The sequence below is a fragment of the Marmota marmota genome, unplaced genomic scaffold (assembly GCF_001458135.2).
Source record: "Marmota marmota marmota unplaced genomic scaffold, marMar, whole genome shotgun sequence".
NCBI classification, from domain to species: domain Eukaryota; kingdom Metazoa; phylum Chordata; class Mammalia; order Rodentia; family Sciuridae; genus Marmota; species Marmota marmota.
In genome coordinates, this window is record NW_026000082.1 from 1,416,133 (window position 1) to 1,438,859 (window position 22,727).

General features: G+C 38.2%; 1 protein-coding gene across 5 annotated transcripts in view; it reads right to left on the bottom strand.

Annotated features, from left to right (window-relative positions):
• Window positions 1-22,161, bottom strand: part of Pde4b (phosphodiesterase 4B) — a 523,657-nt gene extending 501,496 nt beyond the window's left edge. For 2 of the 5 annotated variants that reach the window (XM_048815213.1, XM_048815215.1), the window contains exon 1: window positions 21,446-22,021. The gene's annotated coding sequence lies outside the window, so the exon portion shown is untranslated. Of the gene's footprint in view, window positions 1-21,445; window positions 22,022-22,043 lie in introns of those variants that run through there. The other 3 variants (XM_048815208.1, XM_048815207.1, XM_048815214.1) reach the window with 3 other exon arrangements.
• Between the last annotated feature and the right edge of the window lie 566 nt (window positions 22,162-22,727).

Genomic DNA, 22,727 nt, shown 5'->3' on the forward strand with positions numbered 1-22,727 from the left:
CGGTTTGACTTTTAGTTTTGGTTGTATTTCCTTCTGATTTACTGAGCCAACACGGTTCAATTTCTTTTCCCAATTTGACCAAATATTTGACAAATAATTATGTTCTCCTGTGATTTGAAATACCAACTTAATCACATACATGGCTTCCAAATTGGTATTTCTTAAATTAAATTTCAAAATTTAAAGCAGAGATGCAATATTTAACTTTGGCTCTTAAAGCACAGTGTGTGTTTGCTCTAAAATGTGTATTGACTGAAGAATGAATAAATTCACTTATTCTGGGAAATGCATTAACTTTCATATAGTCATGAACTTTTTGATTGCCTAAAACAAACAATCTGTTCCATAACTGTTTGCCCAAAACAAATGAAACATATGTCCGCACAGAGACTTATACAAAAATGTGTGAATTTACAATATCCTACAACAACCTGAAAGCCAGGCATGGGTAAGTGGATAAACAAACTGTGGTATATCCATACAGCAATAAAAATAAAAATCATTCATTTTTTTAAATAGACAAAAGGAATAGATATTATGTAAATACATTTATAAAAATTCTAAAAATTACAACCTAATACACAATGCAATAAATCAGAACAGTAGTTGCTGAGAAAAGAACTATGAAGCAGCGGGAGAAAACTTTTAATAGTCATGGAAATATTTTTGTTTTGGTGGTTTCCTAATTAAATACATTTGTCAAAAATCATCAAATTGTAGACTTTAAATAAGTGTCATTTATTGCACTGAGTCAAGAATTCGATACGAACTTAAAAATGCAGAAAGCATAAAGAATACTCCATTAGTTCTAGGAATGTATGTTATAATTCACCTTTTTATTGATTTATTTCATCTTTAAAATTCTCTGTGTTCATCTATTCTTAAGAGAATCTTCATACATACCTATAATATGACAGATTGTTTAAATAAATTTGGTGACAGGGATGAGGGAGGAAAAGATGTGGAGACCAACCATCTAGCACACTAGAGGAAAGGGTGCTTATACCTAGCCTGAGTCTCAACCAGCAGCTGCTGTCAGCAAGGCTTTGGCAAGAGATGTGCTGCAGTCCAGTGCCTGTAGTGTCCCAGCCCTTCTGTTCACCTGGCTCACTACTCTGGGTAATGCCCAGAGCTCAAAACCTGGCCTTCTTCACTGTTCTCTCTCTAGCCTAACCTTTTGCTGAATGCTCACATATGCTCAGGGCTTCTGATATCATCACACTACTGAATACCCACAAATCTGTATCACAGATCTCTCTCTCACCTGTTTTCCTTTGCCAACCACTCCTGCTGTCCATGAGACATTTTATTTTCCAAGGTTCTATCTGAATTCAAATACCTATTCCTAATCATGCATCTTCCCCCTCAAAATTCTTTCATACTCTTATATTACTGTCAAAGAAAAAAAATGCCTCTTTTACGTTAAAAATATAATTCCTGCCGGTCTGTCCTTCAGGTCTTAATTACTATCTGCATCACTAGTTCTTTGAAACTACGAGAACCCTCTCCTCGGAAAAACTCTACCATATACATTTTACTTACATTGTGCTATGATTTCCATTGACCCATCATGAAAACATAGATCTCTATAAGGTTCACTTCTAGGAACTGGTTTCTTTGAGGTGACTCTCAAGAATTCCAGAAGCACTTTTCAGATAACTGTAATTGCATACTGCACAAATGTCTCCAGACTTGGAGACTAAACATGCTTTCGCCCTGCCCCAAATTTGCACCTTCTTCCTGATCCTTTATTTTTCAGTCAGTGGCAACACAATACCCTCAATTAATTAGAACACTAACTTAATAGTATCATTGACTTATTTTTTCCTATACATTCCACTTTTAAATAGTAATTATGTTGGCCTTCCATAATTGGTTAATTATGTAAATATAGTCTCTTGACAAGTAAGGTGTTAAATGAATTTCCAATTGCTGACCCATCCTACACATTCCAGCCTTTTCTATCTGAATAAAAATGAGTCCCACTCTTTACAAACTATTACAGTTTGGATCAATGTCTCCCAAAGGTCCATGTGTTAAAGGCTTCATCTCCAGAGCAGTTCTACTGGGAGGCAATGAAATTTTGAAAGATAGGGTCTAGCGGGAGGTCCGTAGGTCACTGGGGATGTGCCCTTGAAGGGGATTGTGGGACCCCAAACTCTATCTCTCCCTGCTTCCTGACTTATGATTCAAGTGTTTTGTTCTGACACATGCTCCCTGCCATTGATATCTGTAATCCTCAAGAGAGGCCCAAAGCAATGACATCACTCAATCTTGGATTGGAACCTCCAGAACCACAAGATAAATAAACCTTTTCCCTTTATAAGTTAATTTCCTCAGGAATTTCATCATAGTAATGTGAAGCTGACTAATACAGTAACCAATGCACCAAACTCTCAAAACTTCATTCCTGAATTTTCTCGATAGTCTCCTACCTCTCCCTGTTCCTAATCTCTTTCCAGTTCTAATATCTCCCAGTATGTTTTAAAATGGATTCTGCTATTCCTTTTTCAAGCTCCACAGAAACTTTGGTGTCATTCTCCTCATTCTGAAAGCTTTCTATTCCTGGAACAACTTTTCTAGGACTAGTTGATACTTTCAGATAGTTGATAGACCAACAGAAATAAGGAAGCTAGGGAGTAATTCTTATTTATTTGTGTTTCCATGGGGGACCTTAGAATACAGCTTCCCAGCCTCTGTGCCTCTATACATAGTGTTGACAAGAAGCCGAGATAATCATACCCTCCATTTCCAGGACAGCCCTGCGGGTCCTGTAATCAAGAACAGTTTTGCTTCTGTATCTTAGTGTTTCCCATAATATTAACATTTCCAAAGCATGCCAAAATGATGGGGGAAAAAAAAGGAGAGGCAGTTAAAATAGGCCTTGACAGGCACCATGAAATACCATGCAATGGTATTTTATTGACTGAGGAATTCAACATCAATGACCTATGGTGAAAATCTTCATGATTAGATCCAATTATGTTTGGAAGAGATATTTCCCAGTTGGCCCAGGACCAGAGGAGCAGGAGATGAGAAATGTCACCTCCAAGCAGCTGATGCATCTTGGGTATAACAGGGCATAAATGTCATCTCCTAAGGATGAAGTCCAACCGAGAAACAAAATCCACTCAGTGACTACCTGAGAGGGGACCCAGGAATCTAGTAAAGGAAACCTCAGAGCAAAAGCTGAACAGCCAAGAACAGAACCCAAACATGAGTCAGAGGAAATGCAACAAAAGGTCAGATCTTGGGGAGGGAAGCAAGAGATGCCAAGCCAGCAGAAGGCTGCGGACTGGGATCAGAGATGTGTCCATCTGAGGCCAAAAGAAGCTCTCTCCCTTGAGCCACCAAGAGGGTTAATAATTCTTTACTGAAATGAAACAAAACTTAATTCTTGGTTGAAATCTGAGTGATTTCAGGAAGTTATTTTAGTCTGTAAATGGGCCTCTGTTTTGGGTTTGTTTAGCTTTACTTTCTCCCTCTAGTCTCCTCATTTATCTGTGTGCTTTTTCACTTTATGTAATTTTTTAAAAATTTAATCTTAATAAGATAATAGCTTTCAAGTTAGCCAGGTAGATAAAAGAAAACCTTTTTTCTAAATTGATTGAAATAAAAGTAGATCTAACAATTTCATACAGGGAAAATACAAACCATTTTATGATCATTAAAATATTTGTATTACTGTTAGCTACTATTTACTTATTTTTTTAATTTGTGTCATGCATTGTACTCGTTGACTTCTGTATGTTAATTTATTGATTCCTAAAGGTATTCACAGAAGGGATTATTATGGTCCTATGTAGATGAGAAAAGCAAAGCTAAAAGAGATCAAAAAATTTCTCAGGATTCCATAGTAAGTAAATGGCAGAAATGAGATGCAGACCTGTTATGTCTAATTCGAAAGCCTGTGTTTAATTACTATCTTAATTACTGTACAAAATAGATTTTATTTAAAATATTCTGATTTAAATAGGACCCACATAAAGCATGTCATTTGTTTAATGAACATCTGCCAAAGCACTGCTGGATATTAACTACTTTTCCAAGTACCCTTGGGACCAAAGAAAAAGAGAATTTAACAGTCTCCAGCCTTTCCGAGCTCTCAAGTTAAACTTGAAGACAAGACATAGCAAAATGAAGCCCAGCAAAAATCATCCCAAGGTCATAAGCCTTGAGTTTGGGCTCTAGAGATACCACTTCCCAGCAATGTGACCTTCCGCAAGTCGTTCTTACTGTGTAAAATTAAGATCATAATGATGTGAGCTTAGAGGGTGTTTTGAGGATAAAATGAGATAATGGAGACAATGTTCTCAACCTCAGGTGACTTCCTCCCCACAAAGGATATTTGGTAATGTCTGAAGGTTGTTTGGGTTGTCACAACTTGGAGCAAGTGGGGTGAGTCTGCAGGCATCTAGTTGACAGAGGTTGCAGATGCTGCTGAACACCCTCCAATGCACAAGACAGCTTCTCGTCCCAACAAGAAATGATCTCATCCAAGACATGAGTAGCCTCAAGGTTGAGAAGCCCTAATGTAGACAAGCATTTAGTAGAGGGACAGAGGCATTTAGCAAGCCTTCATATTAACTCATTACATTTATGTGAAAGGTGGAACCACTTATAAGGAGCAAAAGAATTAAATAGAGGGGCTGGGGTTGTGGCTCGCCTAGCATGCATGAGGCACTGGGTTTGATCCTCAGCACCACATAAAAATAAAGAAAATAAAGTCCATCAACAACTAAAAAAAAAAAGAATTAAATAGAAAATAATTGTTAAAAATAATAATCACTTTAAAATGTAATCCTTTAAGAAATGTCTTACAAGACAATATAGAAGGCGAAAGCACAGGCTTTGGAGTCAGATGGACTTTGGTTTGAATCCTCACTATGTGTAATGCTAAAGAAATTAGAGGGCTGGCATTGTGGCTCAGTGGTAGCATGCTCGCCTGGCAAGTGCAAGGCCCCGGGTTCTATCCTCAGCACCACATACAAACAAATAAAGGTATTGTGTCCCACTTCAACTAAAAAATAAATATATAAAAAAAGAAAGAAATTAGATCCACCAAACCTCTAAAAGCCCCCAAGCTTTAAAATGAAAATAAATACAATTGCTCCTCTTTTATATGGCACAGATTAAATGAGTTAATTTATATGCCTGGAACATAAAAAGCTCTTAAGTATTTTTAAAATTTTAACATATTGAGTCTTAAGCAAAGACTAGAAAAAGTAGAGACTTTGGGTTGGTGAGAGGAAAAATAATCAGGCCTTGCTATATAAACTTAAGCAAATTACTTGGCTGGGCCTTGGTGTTTTCATCTTTAAAATGAATACAATAATGCTTTCATCCCAAGATTTTAGTAAGAATCAAATGAGACAGTATTTTAAAGCATTTTTTAAGGTGTTTAGCGCAATAGATGTTAACTACCTAAATAATTATTAGTTACCTTGTCTGGGGGAGTGAGGGACAAACTACAGACGTACTAAGTTGAAGTAAATAGTAAAACTTGCCTTTTCAAGAGCAGAAAAGTGTAGACTGAGGTGTTCTAGAATACTCCAAAATTTATAAACACTCCACCTTGCAGAAGCCCTGCAACTGCATTTGGAAAGGAAGCTGCACCTTCTCACAACCCCCATCCTTCAGGAAGCTTTCTTCTGTTGGCCCAGGATGTCACTATGACTTATCTAAAGTTGAATGAGAGTACAGCCCTTGGCTGCAGTTACTGGAAAAATAAAAATTGAATTCTTGAGCTACAAATTTAACTGCATGTTATGAGTACCAAAAAGATCCCCAGCAGTAACTATTCATAAATGAACTCAGCACAAGGCATGATTTATCATAAGATATTTGCCATTCTACCTCTAAAAATGATCGCTAATGACGTTTTTATGACCGTCTCTGAAAATCACTGTTTGTCAAGCAGTAATACCAGAGATGGAATTACTTACTCAGTAACCGACTTCAAACTAGCCAATATAGATTCTATCCAAAAGTATAATAAATGCTGTTTCAGAAAGCACTGTGTAAATTTCAATGAAAATAATCAGAAACCATCTAACCCAGGCTACTCTTCCATGGCCTTTTAAAATATCCTATACCATGTGCTTCAGATCATTTCCAATCAAATAAAGGCAGTGTTTAGACCCCCTCATTTATTCTAATATATCAAAGAGGAAAGATTTGTCCATCTATGAATGAAATGTAAAACATAACATATGTAACTTTGCTAGTCTAAAGGACTGAATAAGTGCTTTTCCATTTGAAGTTCTACATTTGCTGCCATTTGGCAAAGTTGATGATCTCATGGCAAGGCTATAGGGTGTCTCTCCCGTACTTTCTGAATTCATTTTGCATTTTTATATGCCAAATATCTGCCCACATACCACATGGCATGTTCAACAACAATTTCACTTTCGGTTACAAACTATACATTTTCTAAAGGCCTGACTGTCAAAAAAAAAAAAAAAAACGAGCTACTTCCTAAGTTGTCTCTTTTTGGGAAATAAAGAATAACAACAACCCTCTACCAGAAATATGCAACTGTTCTTTAAGACTGTTAAATCATCCACAACTGAAAAATTCTATCCTTTATTAAATATAGGATGCCTGTAGAAATCAGTAATAAAGCAAATATTACCTGTATCTGTTTCCAATACTCCAGACTTTGCTAAAACATGACATATATCAGGTCTCACCAGACCAAGATTCCAAGAAATTTGAGGCACCGCACCCCCCCCCCACTGCCCTTAAGGTAAAGAACAAGCTCCTTAAATTCACACTCAAGGCACACTAAAAATTTCCACTGTGAATCAGGCATGGTGGCACACACAGTAACCCTGGCTACTAGAGGCTGAATAGGAGGATCAAAAGTTTGAGGCCCGCCTGGGCAACCTAATGAGACTCTGACTCAAAATTAATTTTTTAAAAAGGGGGTTAGAGATGTAGCTCAGCGATAGAGCACTTACTAGCACATGCAAGGGCTTCCCTGGGTTTAATCCCAGAATGGTGGGAGAACAAAAAGAATTCGCAAAATGACCTCAGGCCACTTTTCAACCATGGAGTCAAATATGTTCTCCCATTCCTTTGCACAGGGAGAACTGTCTAAGGTCAGCGTTCCCTCACTATTCCTCAGACCATCCACTTTCAAACATCTGTGCTGTTCCACTGTCTTGTGGGCCCTCCTTGGCCTTCCACAGACTCACAGCCCACTTACACTTCACCTATTCATTGCCCTGAGGCCAGAGGCTGTGCCTCTGCATTTTGCACAGATACAATAACTGTGGCACCTGGAAAGCATCCACCCACTTAGGGAAAACAATGAAAAGGATATTTGTGAGGGCTAAAGGATTTAAACCACAGAGTTCCCTGGACCTCCACGGACAACAGGAGCAGGAACTACTCATTTCCTGCCAGCCACAACCTTTCTGGATATCCACCAAGAGCTGCTCCAGCTGCCCAGTCATGCCCACCCTCCTCCTCAGGCAGGCTCTTTCTCTCTCAAAGGACACCACATCATATGACAAGGTTTTCCAGACTCCCTAGTAATCAAAGAAAACAAACTGAAAACAGGAAAGGATGGTTTCGTTTCTGCTTACATTGATCAAAAACTGAAAAACCCAGAAAACCTTCTAGGGATGTGAGGAAGTGATGGATCTGATGGATAGCTGGTGAACATATAAATTCCGAAGGAAATCTGGTGTCAAAAAGCTTTTACGAAGTGTATTTTTCTTAACTTGGCATTTATAAACATTGATATTAGGATATTTATTAAAGCACTGGTAAACTGCAAAAATTAAAAGGAGCAATTTAAACATTCATCATTAGAGAATGGACTAAATAAGGCATAATACATGTATGTATTCAATAGAATACTATGCAGCCCTTCATAGAGATGCTTGAAATCTATATTTTTAATCAATGTGAATGCAGAATCAAGTTGCAAAGCTGCATGTATAATATAATTATGAATCTATGCAGAGAGACAGCTGGAAAAAATGCTTCCTACTGCTTCCGGGCATGGTTCCCTGAGGTACCTGAGAAGGGATGCCTGAATCATTAATGTGGTACTGCTTCCATTTTGATCACCTCCCAGCACAGGTGAGTCTTCTAGCGTACGTGCAGCTTCTAGAGGCAGAGGAACCCTGGGGATTCTCAACCATTTCTATTTCACTTTGAAAATATTCAAGTTTACCTTTACCTTACAATTAAGGTACCCAGGAGAAAAGTAAGAAACTTGGTTTAAAAAGATACCCAAACCTGAACAGACACTTCTCAAAGGAGGACATACAATCAATCAACAAGTACATGAAAAAATGCTCACCATCTCTAGCAGTCAGAGAAATGCAAATCAAAACCACCCTAAGATACCATGTCACTCCAGTAAGATTGGCAGCCATTATGAAGTCAAACAACAACAAGTGCTGGCGAGGATGTGGGGAAAAGGGTACACTTGTACATTGCTGGTGGGACTGCAAATTCGTGCAGCCAATTTGGAAAGCAGTATGGAGATTTCTTGGAAAGCTGGGAATGGAACCACCATTTGACCCAGCTATTCCCCTTCTCGGTCTATTCCCTAAAGACCTAAAAAGAGCATACTACAGGGACACTGCTACATCGATGTTCATAGCAACACAATTCACAATAGCTAGACTGTGGAACCAACCTAGATGCCCTTCAATAGATGAATGGATAAAAAAAAATGTGGCATTTATACACAATGGAGTATTACTCTGCATTAAAAAAATGACAAAATCATGGAATCTGCAGGGAAATGGATGGCATTAAAGCAGATTATGCTAAGTGAAGTTAGCCAATCCCTAAAAAACAAATGCCAAATGTCTTCTTTGATATAAGGAGAGCAACTAAGAACAGAGTAGGGAGGAAGAGCAGGAGAAGAAGATTAACATTAAACAGTGATGAGAGGTGGGAGGGAAAGGGAGAGAGAAGGGTGATTGCATGGAAATGGAAGGAGACCCTCATTGTTATACAAAATTACGTACAAGAGGAAGTGAGGGGAAAGGGAAAAAAACAAGGGGGAGAAATGAATTACAGTAGATGGGGTAGAGAGAGAAGATAGGAGGGGAGGGGAGGAGAGGGGTGATAGTAGAGGATAGGAAAGGCAGCAGAATACAACAGACACTAGTATGACAATATGTAAAACAGTGGATGTGTAACCGATGTGATTCTGCAATCTGTATACAGGGTAAAAATGGGAGTTCATAACCCACTTGAATCAAATGTGTGAAATATGATATGTCAAGAACTACATAATGTTTTAAACAACCAACAATAAAAATTTTTTAAAAAATTTAAAAAAATAAAATAAAATAAAAAGATACCCAATTTTCAGGACTGGGGAGGTGGCTCAGTGGTAGAGTACTTGCTTAAAAAGAGAATAACTTTTTAGAGGATTAATCCAGATGGTTCAACATCTAAATACTGTATACATTTTCCACATTATTATAGCTCTGAATTCAGGATTCTTCTTAAATTAAATATCACCTTACAACTGCTATCAGAGAGACAGCAGTAATGTGATCAGTGCAATGACCTACTCATTCATAGAAACTGCAGAACGAGTGTTAGGTTGTTTGAAAGAAAATGTATAAGACAACAACGGAGCATCTTTGAACACTTAGAAAGTTTTACATTTGTGAGGAAGAGATAGGAGAAGTGGGGAATTGAGCATGTTTAACAACATCCCCAAAGCAGGAATCAGAAAGCAAGCTTGATCAACATAATTGCTAAGTGTTTTTTCAGAACCAGAACTGTTGCTGGCACATAAAGTGGTACTGCATGGATAAACACAGACATTAATGATTTGGGATTCAAGAGATGGATTCTGAATGTGAATTTTAAAATTCTGAATATGAATATGTTTTTAGAACCACTTATCTGTCTTAGTGTGTTCCCTTTTATACATTCATAGGAAAGAGATGATACTTACATTTAATTAAGTCTAAACATATCCTTTCAATAAAATTAAATTTCCAAATAACAAGAAAAGTTTGTTTATATTTTATCAGCATATTTATTCTTAGTGATACATAAAATAATGTCTTACAACCAAAAGATTAGATAAAAGTAAAACAGTAATTATAGAAAAGGAAAATCAAGAAAACCAATTGAAAGAATTCACAACATTTCAGAGAATCTAAGACTTTTTGCTGCTGGTACTTTTTTACATCAGAAAGTGTCAGCAGAATATTTTTTTACCTCACCAAGTCACAAAGGCCACCTGGCTATTAGAAGATATCATCACTTTAAGATTCATCCCAATTTCCTGACTTGTGGTAGTTGTAGGGAAAACTGATTTGAAAATTGGCAAAACTGGTAATAGAAGAATAATTCCCAGAACTGAAGGACAAGTATACCCAGAAAGAAAAGACCCACTGAATCCCTCCACACAATAAATTAGAAATCACCTGAGCAGAGGCACATCATCTCGAAATCTCAAAACTCCAAGGATAGCAGGATAATTGCTAACAGCTTCAATGAGAAGAAAATCACATTTCAAGGATTAAGATTCAGCATAGTACAAATTTCTCCATGGCTAAAATAGCAACAAAAAGACAAATGTGCCTTCAAAATTCTGAAACAGAATGACTTCCTAAAATTCTACATCCAGAAAAACTATCCATCAAATGTAAACAGAAGGAAAATATTCTCAGATGCAAAACATTTCTCCTATCCAAGTACTAATTAGGCTCAACCCTGCTTAGTTAGCTTCTGAGCTTCCGAGATCAGAGGAGATCTGGCATGTTCAAGGTGATATGGCTGTAGACTCAGATGCAAAACATTTCTAAAGTTCTGCCTTTAACACACTTTTTCCTAAGCAGGTATTGGAAGATGTGCTCTATCATCAATGGAAGGCATTAAACCAAGAAAGAGCAAAGCATGGAAATCAGGAAACAAGGCATCTGACATCAGAAAAAGGTAAAGTAATCTTCAAGAAGACTGTACTGAAGAAAAACTATCAGTTGTCCATCATCACACCCATTTCCTCTTCTCTAGACAAACCTCCACACCAAAAAAAAAAAAAAAAAATTCCCAGGCTCTCCAGCAATCGAGGTTAAGTAATGAAACTGACTTCCAGACAATGAGATGTACATGGGAGGGATATGTGCCTCTCCCAAAAATGGACTATAAAATTCTCCCACTTTTTCATGCTCTGACTGAATGGATTTGACCAGGAGAGCTCTGGAATACAAGTACTGAAGTTAGAACTGTCTCTGTTCTATCCAAGGTCCCTGAATGACAGCAGGAAGCAAAATATACTGGCCCCACTCATCTGAATCAGCAGACAAGAGGTCCCTGTGCCACCAGTAACAGCTCAGTACTGTTATATGACCAAAAAAAAAAAAAAAAAGATTCCTGTTGTACACAGCCAAAGAAGAGTCACTATTTGGAAAATGACGGCTGGACCTCTATTTGTATTTAGCACCAAGAACTCCCCAATCCCCTCTAATCTCTCTTCTATCTTCTCATTCCTCCTAATTACTGCCTCTACTGCTACTACCCATCTAAACCACTTGCCTGAATTTGTCCTTCCTTTTAAGACAGCCAAGACAATTAAACAAGGTTTTCTGAAGATTAGGGGTTGTACAAAATGAGATTAAATTATCTAAATGATCTGATTTATAAAGTATGATACACTCTCCTTAATTAACCAACTTTGTTCCATTTTAGCTACTGTCTCTTTAGCATACACCATATATTAGCCTACACCTGAGCACTTATCTTTAATAAGTTGTCCAAGAGAATAACACACAGAGAAACGCAAAGCCTCCTTCCTCATTCCTATTTCCACTCTCCTCAATTTGGTTTAGAGTGAACTGTTTTCATCAGCACAACATACAGGTCATTTCCCCCAGTGAACAGCACATAGAACCCATGGCATTTAGGTTAGAAATAACAAACCCACTTTCCATCTCAAATTGTCTTTCAAGGAGTAGAAACTGTGGCCAAAGGGATTCAAAAACCCTTTATTGAAGGTATTACAAAAGCCTCTATTGAAGATTTTTATGAATCAGGAAGAACCTCATTATTTCCAAGATATAGTCATTGGAAGTTCCATTCTAGATTTAAAATTCAATTTCTAGTGCTGGAAATTATACATTTTAATAAGAGTCTTCCCATTTCACTAAACACTTTGAAAACCCAAAAGACTTTTTATATGTGGGCAAAATCTATTATCATGGCACATTATTCAATAAATCATCTATCTTTGAAGCTTTTTCAATATAATCTTTTTCCCTCAAAATGAGGTTTACCTTTGATATTTCAATGTAAGAACATAAGAATGTGTTGGTATATTGATCTCCATCCAAAAACCGACATTCAGGACAACACTCAAAATTCTTGGTTATGATACTCACTTTTGGAAATAATCAGCCATCATCTTGTTTATACTTTAGCAGTACTATTTATAGAATTTATATAACATCCTTTAGTGCAGAATAATGCACTTCACCTCCATTATTTCATTTATCTTTACAATATCCCTGTAAAGAATGGTGAAAACTGTTGCCTTGACCTATTTTAATTGGAAAAATATTAACCAAAAAAGATTTATAGTTATTCTTGATGTAGATAAGCAGCTTCTAAGTAGAGTGCCTGTGTTAATTGGAGTGTAAATTCACAATTACTCAGGATATTTTTGTCAATATCAAGAATGAGGATAGCAAAGCCAAATTTCTGGGATTTAACCAAATTTATTCTTTTAAAAATAATTATTTTCTCTCAGGTATTATTTATATGTGTTATTAAAAAACTGGGAACAACAAACTAGCCTAAAATATATACCTGCAAATTAGAACAACAAAAAAATCACATTATTGGGCTAGGGTTGTAGGTCAGTGGTAGAGCACTTGCCTAACATACGTGAGGCACTGAGTTCCATCCTCAGCACCACGTACAAATATAAAAATAAAATAAATATAGTGTGTCCATATACAACTAAAAATATTTTTTAAAATCACAGTATTTCATGAATAAATAGTATGTAATATTGTCACTGTTTTTTTTTCACAATTTCACACTGATACGTGTCATTACTAATGGTAAAAGGAAATTATGACCTTTTTGCCCATGATTATTAGGTTAATACCAATAACCATCAAGATTTACTTTCAATTTTACATATCAGTTAATTATCTTGACACAAAGTAACAGCTGATAGAAAACTTTCAATGATTGCCCCTTACAGGAATTTAATACAAATAATTATTGATGACTATTTAAAACTATCACACATTTTAAGAAATCTCCAGATTACAAATGTATGAGACAACACTATAGATATGATTTTAAAAGCTAAGAAATATTCTTCATATGCAATAACAATAATGGGTTACCAAGCAAGTATCTTTTCCTGTTCATTACAGAACAGAATTCAAATGTTTTATAAGGAATTGATTATCCCAAATTAAAATGAAAAAAAAAAACCCACACCCCACTATTTTTCAGACTTCCCTAGACTTGGGGATGGCTATTGACATAATTGTAATCAATAAGATATGAATAAAAGTCTACCAAGCACATCTTCCCAGGAAGCTCTCTTTTTCCTTATCAAAAAGACAAACTCAGAGGCTGTGTGCCTTCTGCCTGGTCTTTTCTTGCCTGTGGTACAGATGCCATGCATGGGAGTTTCACTAATTGTCTTTACAATGGGAATATAAAAGACATAAACTAATGATAGTGGAGCCAACAGCAAGGAGGAGCCTGAAACCTTGATGACCTCTTTGGTTATTAAGGACCATATCCTTCCAGACATATGAAAAATAAAACTCTTACTCATTGTAGTAATATGTGTCAAAATTTTGGTGACTCCCAAATAAGTGCAATTCTAACTGATAAAATATCACCATTATATCTCAATTGAATCCTTTTTTTCCTATCATATGACTTAATGCAAAAATTAATTCCTGCACTTAAGTCAGGCAAAATCAAATGGAAATGTGTAGATGCTATATCACAAGCACACACACACAAAAAAATATTCTTCATCCTTTACATCTACTTATTGCAAATGACCATCTCTTCTTAACTTTAAAAATGTATTTCTTGATCGTGAAATCAAAAGGAAACTGCTGAAAACAAACTTACATTAAATGGTAAAAAGGCCAAACTACTCTACTATACATTTTTTCCTATAACCCAAATGGGGGAAATAACATTTTTTAAAAGCTTATTAGTATTCTACAGCTGTATCCCATCTTACCAAAGATTATAGCTAAGTAGGAGGTGTGACTCACAGAAATAGAGTTTTCCTCTTATAAATTGCACCCATTGAATAAAATTTTGGAATCTTTTCTCAGCAATACAAAACATAAACTCTTAGAGTTTCATGCTATTCTTTCTGCAATGAACAACAAAAAGAAACTTATAATTTTTCCAAAATTTTCATGCCCCGACTTCTTCAGAATGAGAATATTTGTACAAGCTCGCCTAAAATGTGCAGTCCAAGATCAGTAATTAAAAAGATCTGTAGACACTAATATTTTTCCTTCAAAATTATAAAATGCAAAATCTTAACAATGACCTTCCATGTTCAGTTAGAAATGTGTTTGGCTTGGAGTAACAGAAAACTTAACAGGGGGTTATTTATAGTTAGGGGGCTATTTTTTTTCTCACGGAACATTAAGTCTGGAGGTAGGCAGTACAAGCTGATATGTCTTCCCTAAGATGTTACTAAGGACCCAAGCTACATCTGTTTTTCTACATCATCATCCTTAGGCATATAGATTTATTCCTCATGCATGCAAGATGGCTACTCACTTCAAAGCTGAGCACCCATATCCAACGGTCTAGAGAAAGAGTGAAAGTCAAAAGTAAGAGCATTCTCCTTGAGAAGTCATTCCTTTTATTTAGAAGAGAAGAGCTCCCCAGAAATCCTTGTCCTTGGAACCACTCCCATCTTCAAGAAATATGGGGAAGTTGAATGTTTTTTGTTGCCAACTTGTATAGCAAAGGAAGAAGAAAAAGAAACTGGGTGAATGGATGTTGAATTAGCCCATCTGCAGTAACTGCCACATCTCCAGAGAATCATACCTGGTGCCATCCACATGAGCATCACCTCCTATTTTAGCCAGCTTTTCATCACTGTGACTAAAATATCTGACGAGAAGAACTTAGAGGAGGAAAAGTTTATTTTGGCTCATGGTTTCAGAGGTTCAGTCCATGGTTGCCTGACTCTGTAGCTCTGGGCCTGAAGGGAGGCAGAACATCACGGCAGAGGGTTGGCAGCGGAAAGATGCTCAGCTCATGGCATCCAGGACACAGAGAGAGCGCCTCTTGCCAAGGACAAAATATAAACCTCTAAGTATGTCCCTCATGATCTACTTCCTCCAGCCACTGCTATCTGCCTACAGTTACCATCTATTAATCTATTCAAATTATTAATCCATCAAATGGATCAATCCACTGATTAGGTTACAACACTCATATTGTGATCCTTTCACCTCTGAACATTATTGCATCATTGTCTCAAACATGAGCTTTCAGGGGGATACCTCATATCGAATATAAATATAACCAAGACACAAACACAGAAAATGTGGATACATTTAAGCAAGCATTGACAATAAACGCAGTAAAAGAAAACATTAATTATATAAAAATGTCCTGGGGATATAAATAAGGTGGTGGAACTTCATTTTGAAACATGGGGGATGATCAGAATCAAAACCGTACAACCCATACATCGTCTTTATGTTATTCAAGAGACTGGGTGTTATTATTAATTTCATCAGTTAAGACAGAATATGGAACATAAGAATAATGACTAAAACCATTATCATTGTCAACATGAATGGATTTGTTCCCCCCAAATTGTGCTATGTGCTGTACCTATGTAATGGGTAAATGGGGTAAGACATTTCTAACTATTGTAATTTTCTGACCATATTAGGGTATTATAATAATTTTAATTTTAAAATTAATTTCCTGAACAACTTTCTTATGAATGATACTTAATTACATGGGCCTATCCCAAAATTCCCCTAAATGTTTTGTCAAACAAGGTCCACAAATCTGACATTTAACCAAACCATAATACTGGAAATAACCTCAGCGATTTTCATAATTATACCCTTTGATTACACAGAGGATGCCTCTGACCAATTAGTGGCATCTCAACTTTGAAACTCAGGGCTTCCAGTGCCTCGTCCTCATTTATTCAGTCAAGGCACTACAAAAACAATGAATTGCATCTCCCCCCCCAACCCGCCTCCATTCAGGGAATTGTACTAGTCACAGAGAAAAGTGTATATAGGTATATATTGGCAGTGTCCTTGAAAGTAATTTCAACTATTTTAACAAATACTGGAATAGAAAAGAGAAAAACCAACATTGGCCTTTCTTTCTCATTGGAATTCAGAGATGTTTAACATTCTGTAGTTCTTTTAACATTCTGAGATTATGGATGTAAGATAAGAGAAACATAACGTAGTTTTATTTTTACCCTCAAAAAACCTTCCAATAAATACAGTCAATGACAGTCTAGTTTTTTTTTTAAGTCCCTAATATTTGATATGAGTGAAGTTAGTTTTAAGTGAGTAGTTTTACATGAGAAAGGGAGAATAATCCCCAAAAGAGCACTGTCTTTGTGCAGTAAGAAGGTCAAACTAGCAGCAGATGGAAGGATCTTTTCAAGGTATCTTAAGGTATGTGTCTAAGTCCATGTATGTACACATACAGTGGAGGAGAGAGCGTATTCTGGGGGCTGAGTGGCCTGTTTGTGTTTCACTCTGTTTGAACACCTGCCAGTCCTGCTGTATCCTACTGACCTACGGGCTTTCTAGAACCTGCAGGAAAATAAATCCTCCAGCATACCAGTGTACAATGCCAGGGCAACTGTCACTATCCACAGACCTTCACACGTGACTCTAACTATAAAACAAGTTATTGTCCCTAAGTCATTTCCCCTAGCAAAGACAATAGGCAAAACAAACAATATCTGGAAGTCTTTCCCAGGAGTTTACAAACCCTCAATATTGTATGCAAATGTTTTAGTGTATAATAATTTTTCTGAATAACTGAACCATATATTCATCAAATTTTCAAATATACCTATTTTTAAAAGACTATCATGTTATCCCAGCTTATTAAAATATTTCCTTCCCATTAAAAACGGGTATCAAGGAATCAAAACTCACTATAAATTTAAATGTCTTCTCAAAATAGGTCAATTCTGATTTCTTATAGTAAACATAAAGTTAGAAAATACTAAGAACTCAAAATAAATAAGCACTGTCACTTTAATTGAAATTCTCTTATGGTCTTTCAAGGTCTCAGTGTTCTTAGGTATAAAACAATAAGTTTGAAGTAAGTGATTTCTAAGATCACTTTCAGTTCTGAAAATGAGTCAGCACTGTGATATAAGCCAGGAAAGGCAAAGACTGAGACTCCTGGTATTTTTTTTCCCTTAATCCCCTAAAAATATCAGCAAGTTGCTTGTGCAAATAGTACTATTTACTTTCTCTAAAGTTTTAAAGTATCCATCTGATAAAGGATTTTCTTAGCATTTCCCACAGAGACAGCAACAGATAAAAAGTACTCATGTTTTTCAAATGCATTAATACAACTTGGAGAGAACTGGTTTCATAGAGAAAATATTACCTACATAGGTTTTTGTCATATATTTCACTGATAGGATGAGATTTGACATTTAAATCACCAGTTTAAAACTAATAATATTAATTAATTTAAATAAGAGTTTTAAACTGATGTTTAGGTTATATTTCTATATAAGATACATATTATAGGGATACTCAATCAAACTAGTATTTTCAATGATATTAATGGATACTGTGGCTGAGGAGTTAAAATAGAGTGTTTTTTTAAAAGCACACACGTTCAATTCAGACAAGACAGCACATATTCATCTATCCCTGCCTCTTCTTTATAAGTATAATTATAAGCCCTGGAAATAATGCAGTCATCCAAAGGAGGAATCCAAATGGTGGAAAGAGGGTGGTGGACCAGTGAACACCCCTGAACTGCAGAAACAAAGCCTCCTATCTAACAGTAGGTTACCCAGGTGCACAGTCCCTGACCCTGTCCTAGCAGCAGAACACAGTACTGAATAAATTACCCAAATTTTTCTTTAAAATCTTTTTAACTAAAAATATTTACACCGGGAATAGACATGAACAGGAAAAAAACAGGTCCAACATATATCTAATGTGAACTTCAGAAGACATAATAAAAGCAAGATAATATATGGTAAGACTGTACTTTGAATTTTCAATAAGTCAAGAAACACAGGAGTCATCTGATTAATGATGCACAAAAACATTCCAAGAAAGAGCAATAAAAAGTAGCCCACAAGAGCATCCTATAGTGGGATTCATCTTAGGGAAACTACAGAACTCCAAAGACAAAGAATAGCCTTAAATATAACCAAGACACAAACACAGAAAATGTGGATACATTTAAGTAAGCATTGATGATAAACACAGTAAAAGAAAACATTAATTATATAAAAATGTCCTGGGGATATAAATAATGTGGTGGAACTTCATTTTGAAACATGGGGGATGATCAGAATCAAAACCATACAAGGTCTTTACGTTATTCAAGAGACTGGGTATTATTATCAATTTCATCAGTTAAGACAAAATATGGAACATAAGAATAATGACTAAAACCAGAAATAGGATATATAACATTCAAATCAATAGAAAACAGACTATAGAAACATTATAGATCTAATAAGAGTCAAGAGGGAACTATAAAACAGAAGAACAGAAGAAGAGCAAGGACAAGGAAATGTGCCCCAATAAGAAATGACACCACATGTCAAAAGACAAGTTTATTAAAACTGACAAAATAAGTGTCTGTGGAGGGGGCACTGTCACAGGTTGGTTTCCCTGGCAAGCTGACTCTGACATGAAGTTCATTGTGCAGTTCTATTAAGGATGGCCTCCTTATGAATGCCTGAGAAAGGATGGGGAAGGAAGCAGATATGGGCAAAGGGAGAAAGAGCACAGTAATGCAAGCCCACCAGGAGCTCCAGAGTTATAATGATCCTTCCGAGTTATGCTGAAATGGACTAATATTTATTCTCCACATGGATCAGCCATTGGATGGGAGCTGCCCTAAAAAAAGAGTATGATCTGAAACAACGGGGCTCTCTACAGCTCAGGCATTCCCTGAAGTGTCTGACAATTGAAGGCTACTTGTTGACAACATGCTCAGGCTCGGGTCACCAGTCCTTCCTTGAAGAAGGATTTGGCACATCACAGTTTCCACCATGTTACTATAAAGTGGTGCAACAACCCATGTTCAAAGGAACCCATGTGTCATTATCAACAACATCCCCATGCCTTCTCCAAACCATGCTGCTTTAATTTTCTTAGAGGAATGGGTGAAGTTTCATGTCACAATAATAAAAGATAAATCCAAATTACTAACCCTGAAAATTTTTCTAACTTAAGACTCCTTGCTCTCTACTCGAAATAAGTCAAATAAGATAAAAGAGATACCTGGGACTCTTTATTCCTTCATGATTTTAAATGTTCGTTTTATGAACTAAAATAAAAATATCATTCTATGTCTAATGTCTTTATGAAACAAATCTGTAGTTGTACATACACAGCACCTGTTATTTTTAAATACCTGTCTCTAGACAGGCAAAGGAGTCCAAGTTCAGAAAACCATATATGATTGATTTCTTATTCCTCAATCAAAACAACCCTATTATAAAAGCAAACAAGCATGACCAAATGGGTACCCTCTAGAGAAATTTAGGATAATTTATTTTTGCACAATATGTCAAGCTAGAAATAAACTGAAAAGTAAATAAGCTGATAAAAATACAAGTAGACACATGGCAGAATTATTTAGCTCACAACTGTATAAGCAATATAGAAAGATGACAGATATATAGATTAAACAATCTCAATCCATCAATCACGCCATCTCAACAATTTCAGTACATTTAACACTCTTACTTTTTTTGTAAATTAGCAAAAAAATGGCACCCTGCTGTTTAAAAAAAGAAAAACAACAAGTAACAGTAAACATGTTACTTGCCAAGTCCTATAAGTATTGATTTGTAGGGTTGAATAAGCCAATATTATGCTGAAGACACATGTTGACATTAAGGGGTTCCTCTCTTGGGATGTCAGAAGATAAATGAGGTGCCCTGAGAGGGAAGCGCAGCTGAACTTTCCTCTACCTGAAATGAAATCACTGGCTTTTTCCACCTTCTTGTCATTTCATGTGCAGAAAATTCCATATCCTTCCCTAAACCTGAGATTGGGGATAATACATTTGAGGCCCCAAAATTGTTTTTGGTTTTATGAAAATTATTGGCATAACAACAGTTTTTAGCAAAAGGAAAGGGAAGAATTTATGATCCGCTGCAAGTGGGGGTAAGTATCTAGACTTTCATTATATTTTATTGTAATTTTTTAAATTTAATATGATGCCTTCCATTACTACAATAAAGTCAAGACTTACCAGCAGCTGGAAACCTCTGAGTTTAAAAATTGCATGTGATTCAAAAAACAGGTATATCACATACAGATGAAAATGCAGAATGCATACAATGCATTTCTAATTAGTAGCACAACATATATGTGATGTAAACATAATGTAAATGCAATGCAATTTTAAGTGAAAGTTTCACAATGTTGAAAAAACTGTGTATGTCATACATGTGATGAATGCATAATTAAGAGCTGTTCCTGTAATTAAGAGCTATTCCTCTCCGAGTTCCTCCTAATACTTGGTTTAAAGCTGTTGGCTACAGTGGGTTCTGATTTTTGTGTGAAGTATGGCACATGGAAGGTCGTCTGTGAGAAAGGGAAGGAAAGAAGCAAAACAGGAAGAAGGAAGAAAAGGCAAGAAGGAAAGAAAGGAGTTGGGGGGAGAGGGTCTCTCCCCACACTTACAGCTTGGAGCTGGGGGTCCTGAACACAACCCAGGCCCCCTCACCAGACATTATGCAGAGCTTCCCAAAAGTTCTCGGCAGAGCCTTCTTTATTCCCAGGTTTGGATGCATCCCATTTGGTGCCCCAGATCCCTGGGTTTGTCGGGGGCCACAACCCATCAAATTCTTGGGTACTTCAGGCTCCCACCAGTGCTCACCACCCACAACCACTGGGCACCGCGCTCCCATCCACCGCCAGCACTTGGATTTCCTTCTATCTCACTCCATCCTCCCTTGGATCTCCCTCCTTGCCAGTGACTCTCCAAGAAGTCCAAGGGCAGCAGCACTGGCAAGAAGGAGAGGACGAAAGGGAAGGGGCCAGTCATTGGATTGACTATAAAGGGGCGCCAACAACGCCGTCAAGGCGACCATCCTGGCTCAGTGGCTCCATTCCCCTTCGCCTCGCATCAGCCCCACAACACCCACACTCTCCATTCCGACTTGGATGTGTGATAAAGTAAGAGAAGGGAGGCTAAGGAATAAACCCGCAGCCTCCTAGGCAGCCCTTACCTTAGGCTACCCTGGTGGAAGCCGCGCTCCTCCCGCCGGGGGCGCCTCGTTGCACCACAGCGCTCTGGACCCCGGGCTCCAGCCGTGGCTCGGCCGGGTGCGGCTCGACAGGGTATGTACTGGGAGCAAGCCTCCTTGCTCCGTGCAGCCTGGCCGGCCACTAGGAGACCGAAACTGCCCAGGCGGGGCCAGGAGCCCCAGAAAAGGGCACTCGGGCTTGGCCGGGGGCGGCTGAGGAGCGCGCGCTCTGACTGGCGGACTGGCGTGGGGGTTCCGGATCAGGACACCACAGTCCGCTGTGATGCACCCGCGAGCTTTTATCTTCTCAGCTGACCCTCAACGCCCTGTCCCTAACCCCCCGCCCCCGATCCAGTCCCCGGAAGAGACAGCTCCCGAGTACCACTTGGTCTGCAGCGCTGCGCTCCTCAGCCCGGTGCGGGGGAATAACAATGTGACCGTATTGCACGGACTAGATGCTGTGTAGTAGGTTGTAACTGCTGAGGCCACCACCTGTCAATTCTCAGGAGGAAAGCGTGCCGTCTGCAGTCGGCTGGCCTCTTCCTGATCGCCCTCCCCGCTTCTTTCCTTTCCCACCTACCTCTCCGACCTCCCGCAATACTCCACCGGCACGATACTAGGGGAGTTTTGCAAAATAGCCCTCACTCGCAGGCGGGAGCTCTCAGCATCTCCCTTTCCACCAGAGCTGAAGGATTACGCACAGCCTTGTGTGCCTATCAAGCCGGATGCCGAAAATCCTGGTTTGAACCTCACGCTTGCCTGGGCCCCCTCCCCCGCCCCCATTCATAATCCCAGAGGCCGTCTGCCACTACACACCTCCCCCAGCAGCCCGCGCTTGCTCCCATTCGCCTTCCCTGGAACGTGTCAGTCACTGGCTGTTCATCTGCCATGAATACAGTAGGAAGGAGTCCGCAGCTAAAGGCTGCACAAAGGGGGATGGGGCGGAGGTGGACGGACTCAGGGCCGGGGTGGGCGGAGGCGATGCAAGGGAGCTAGCCAGCGCGTGTGGAAGGAGCCAGAGAGTGGGAGCCCGCTCTCTCCTGTTGCACAAAGGACTCCAGAGTGACAAGCGCAGTGCTCCCCAAACCAACAGGTTAAATCACCTCTGAGGAGGTAGTCCTTCAAGAGGGTCTGGGAGTGGGTTCCATAACTTGGGAATTCGTGACACAGCAACAGGCAGAGGCCCAGGGACCCTGACTTGATCCCTGATCCGGCTTTAGAACCCAGCTGGGTGGAGTCGAGTCGTGTGTGTGTGTGTGTGTGT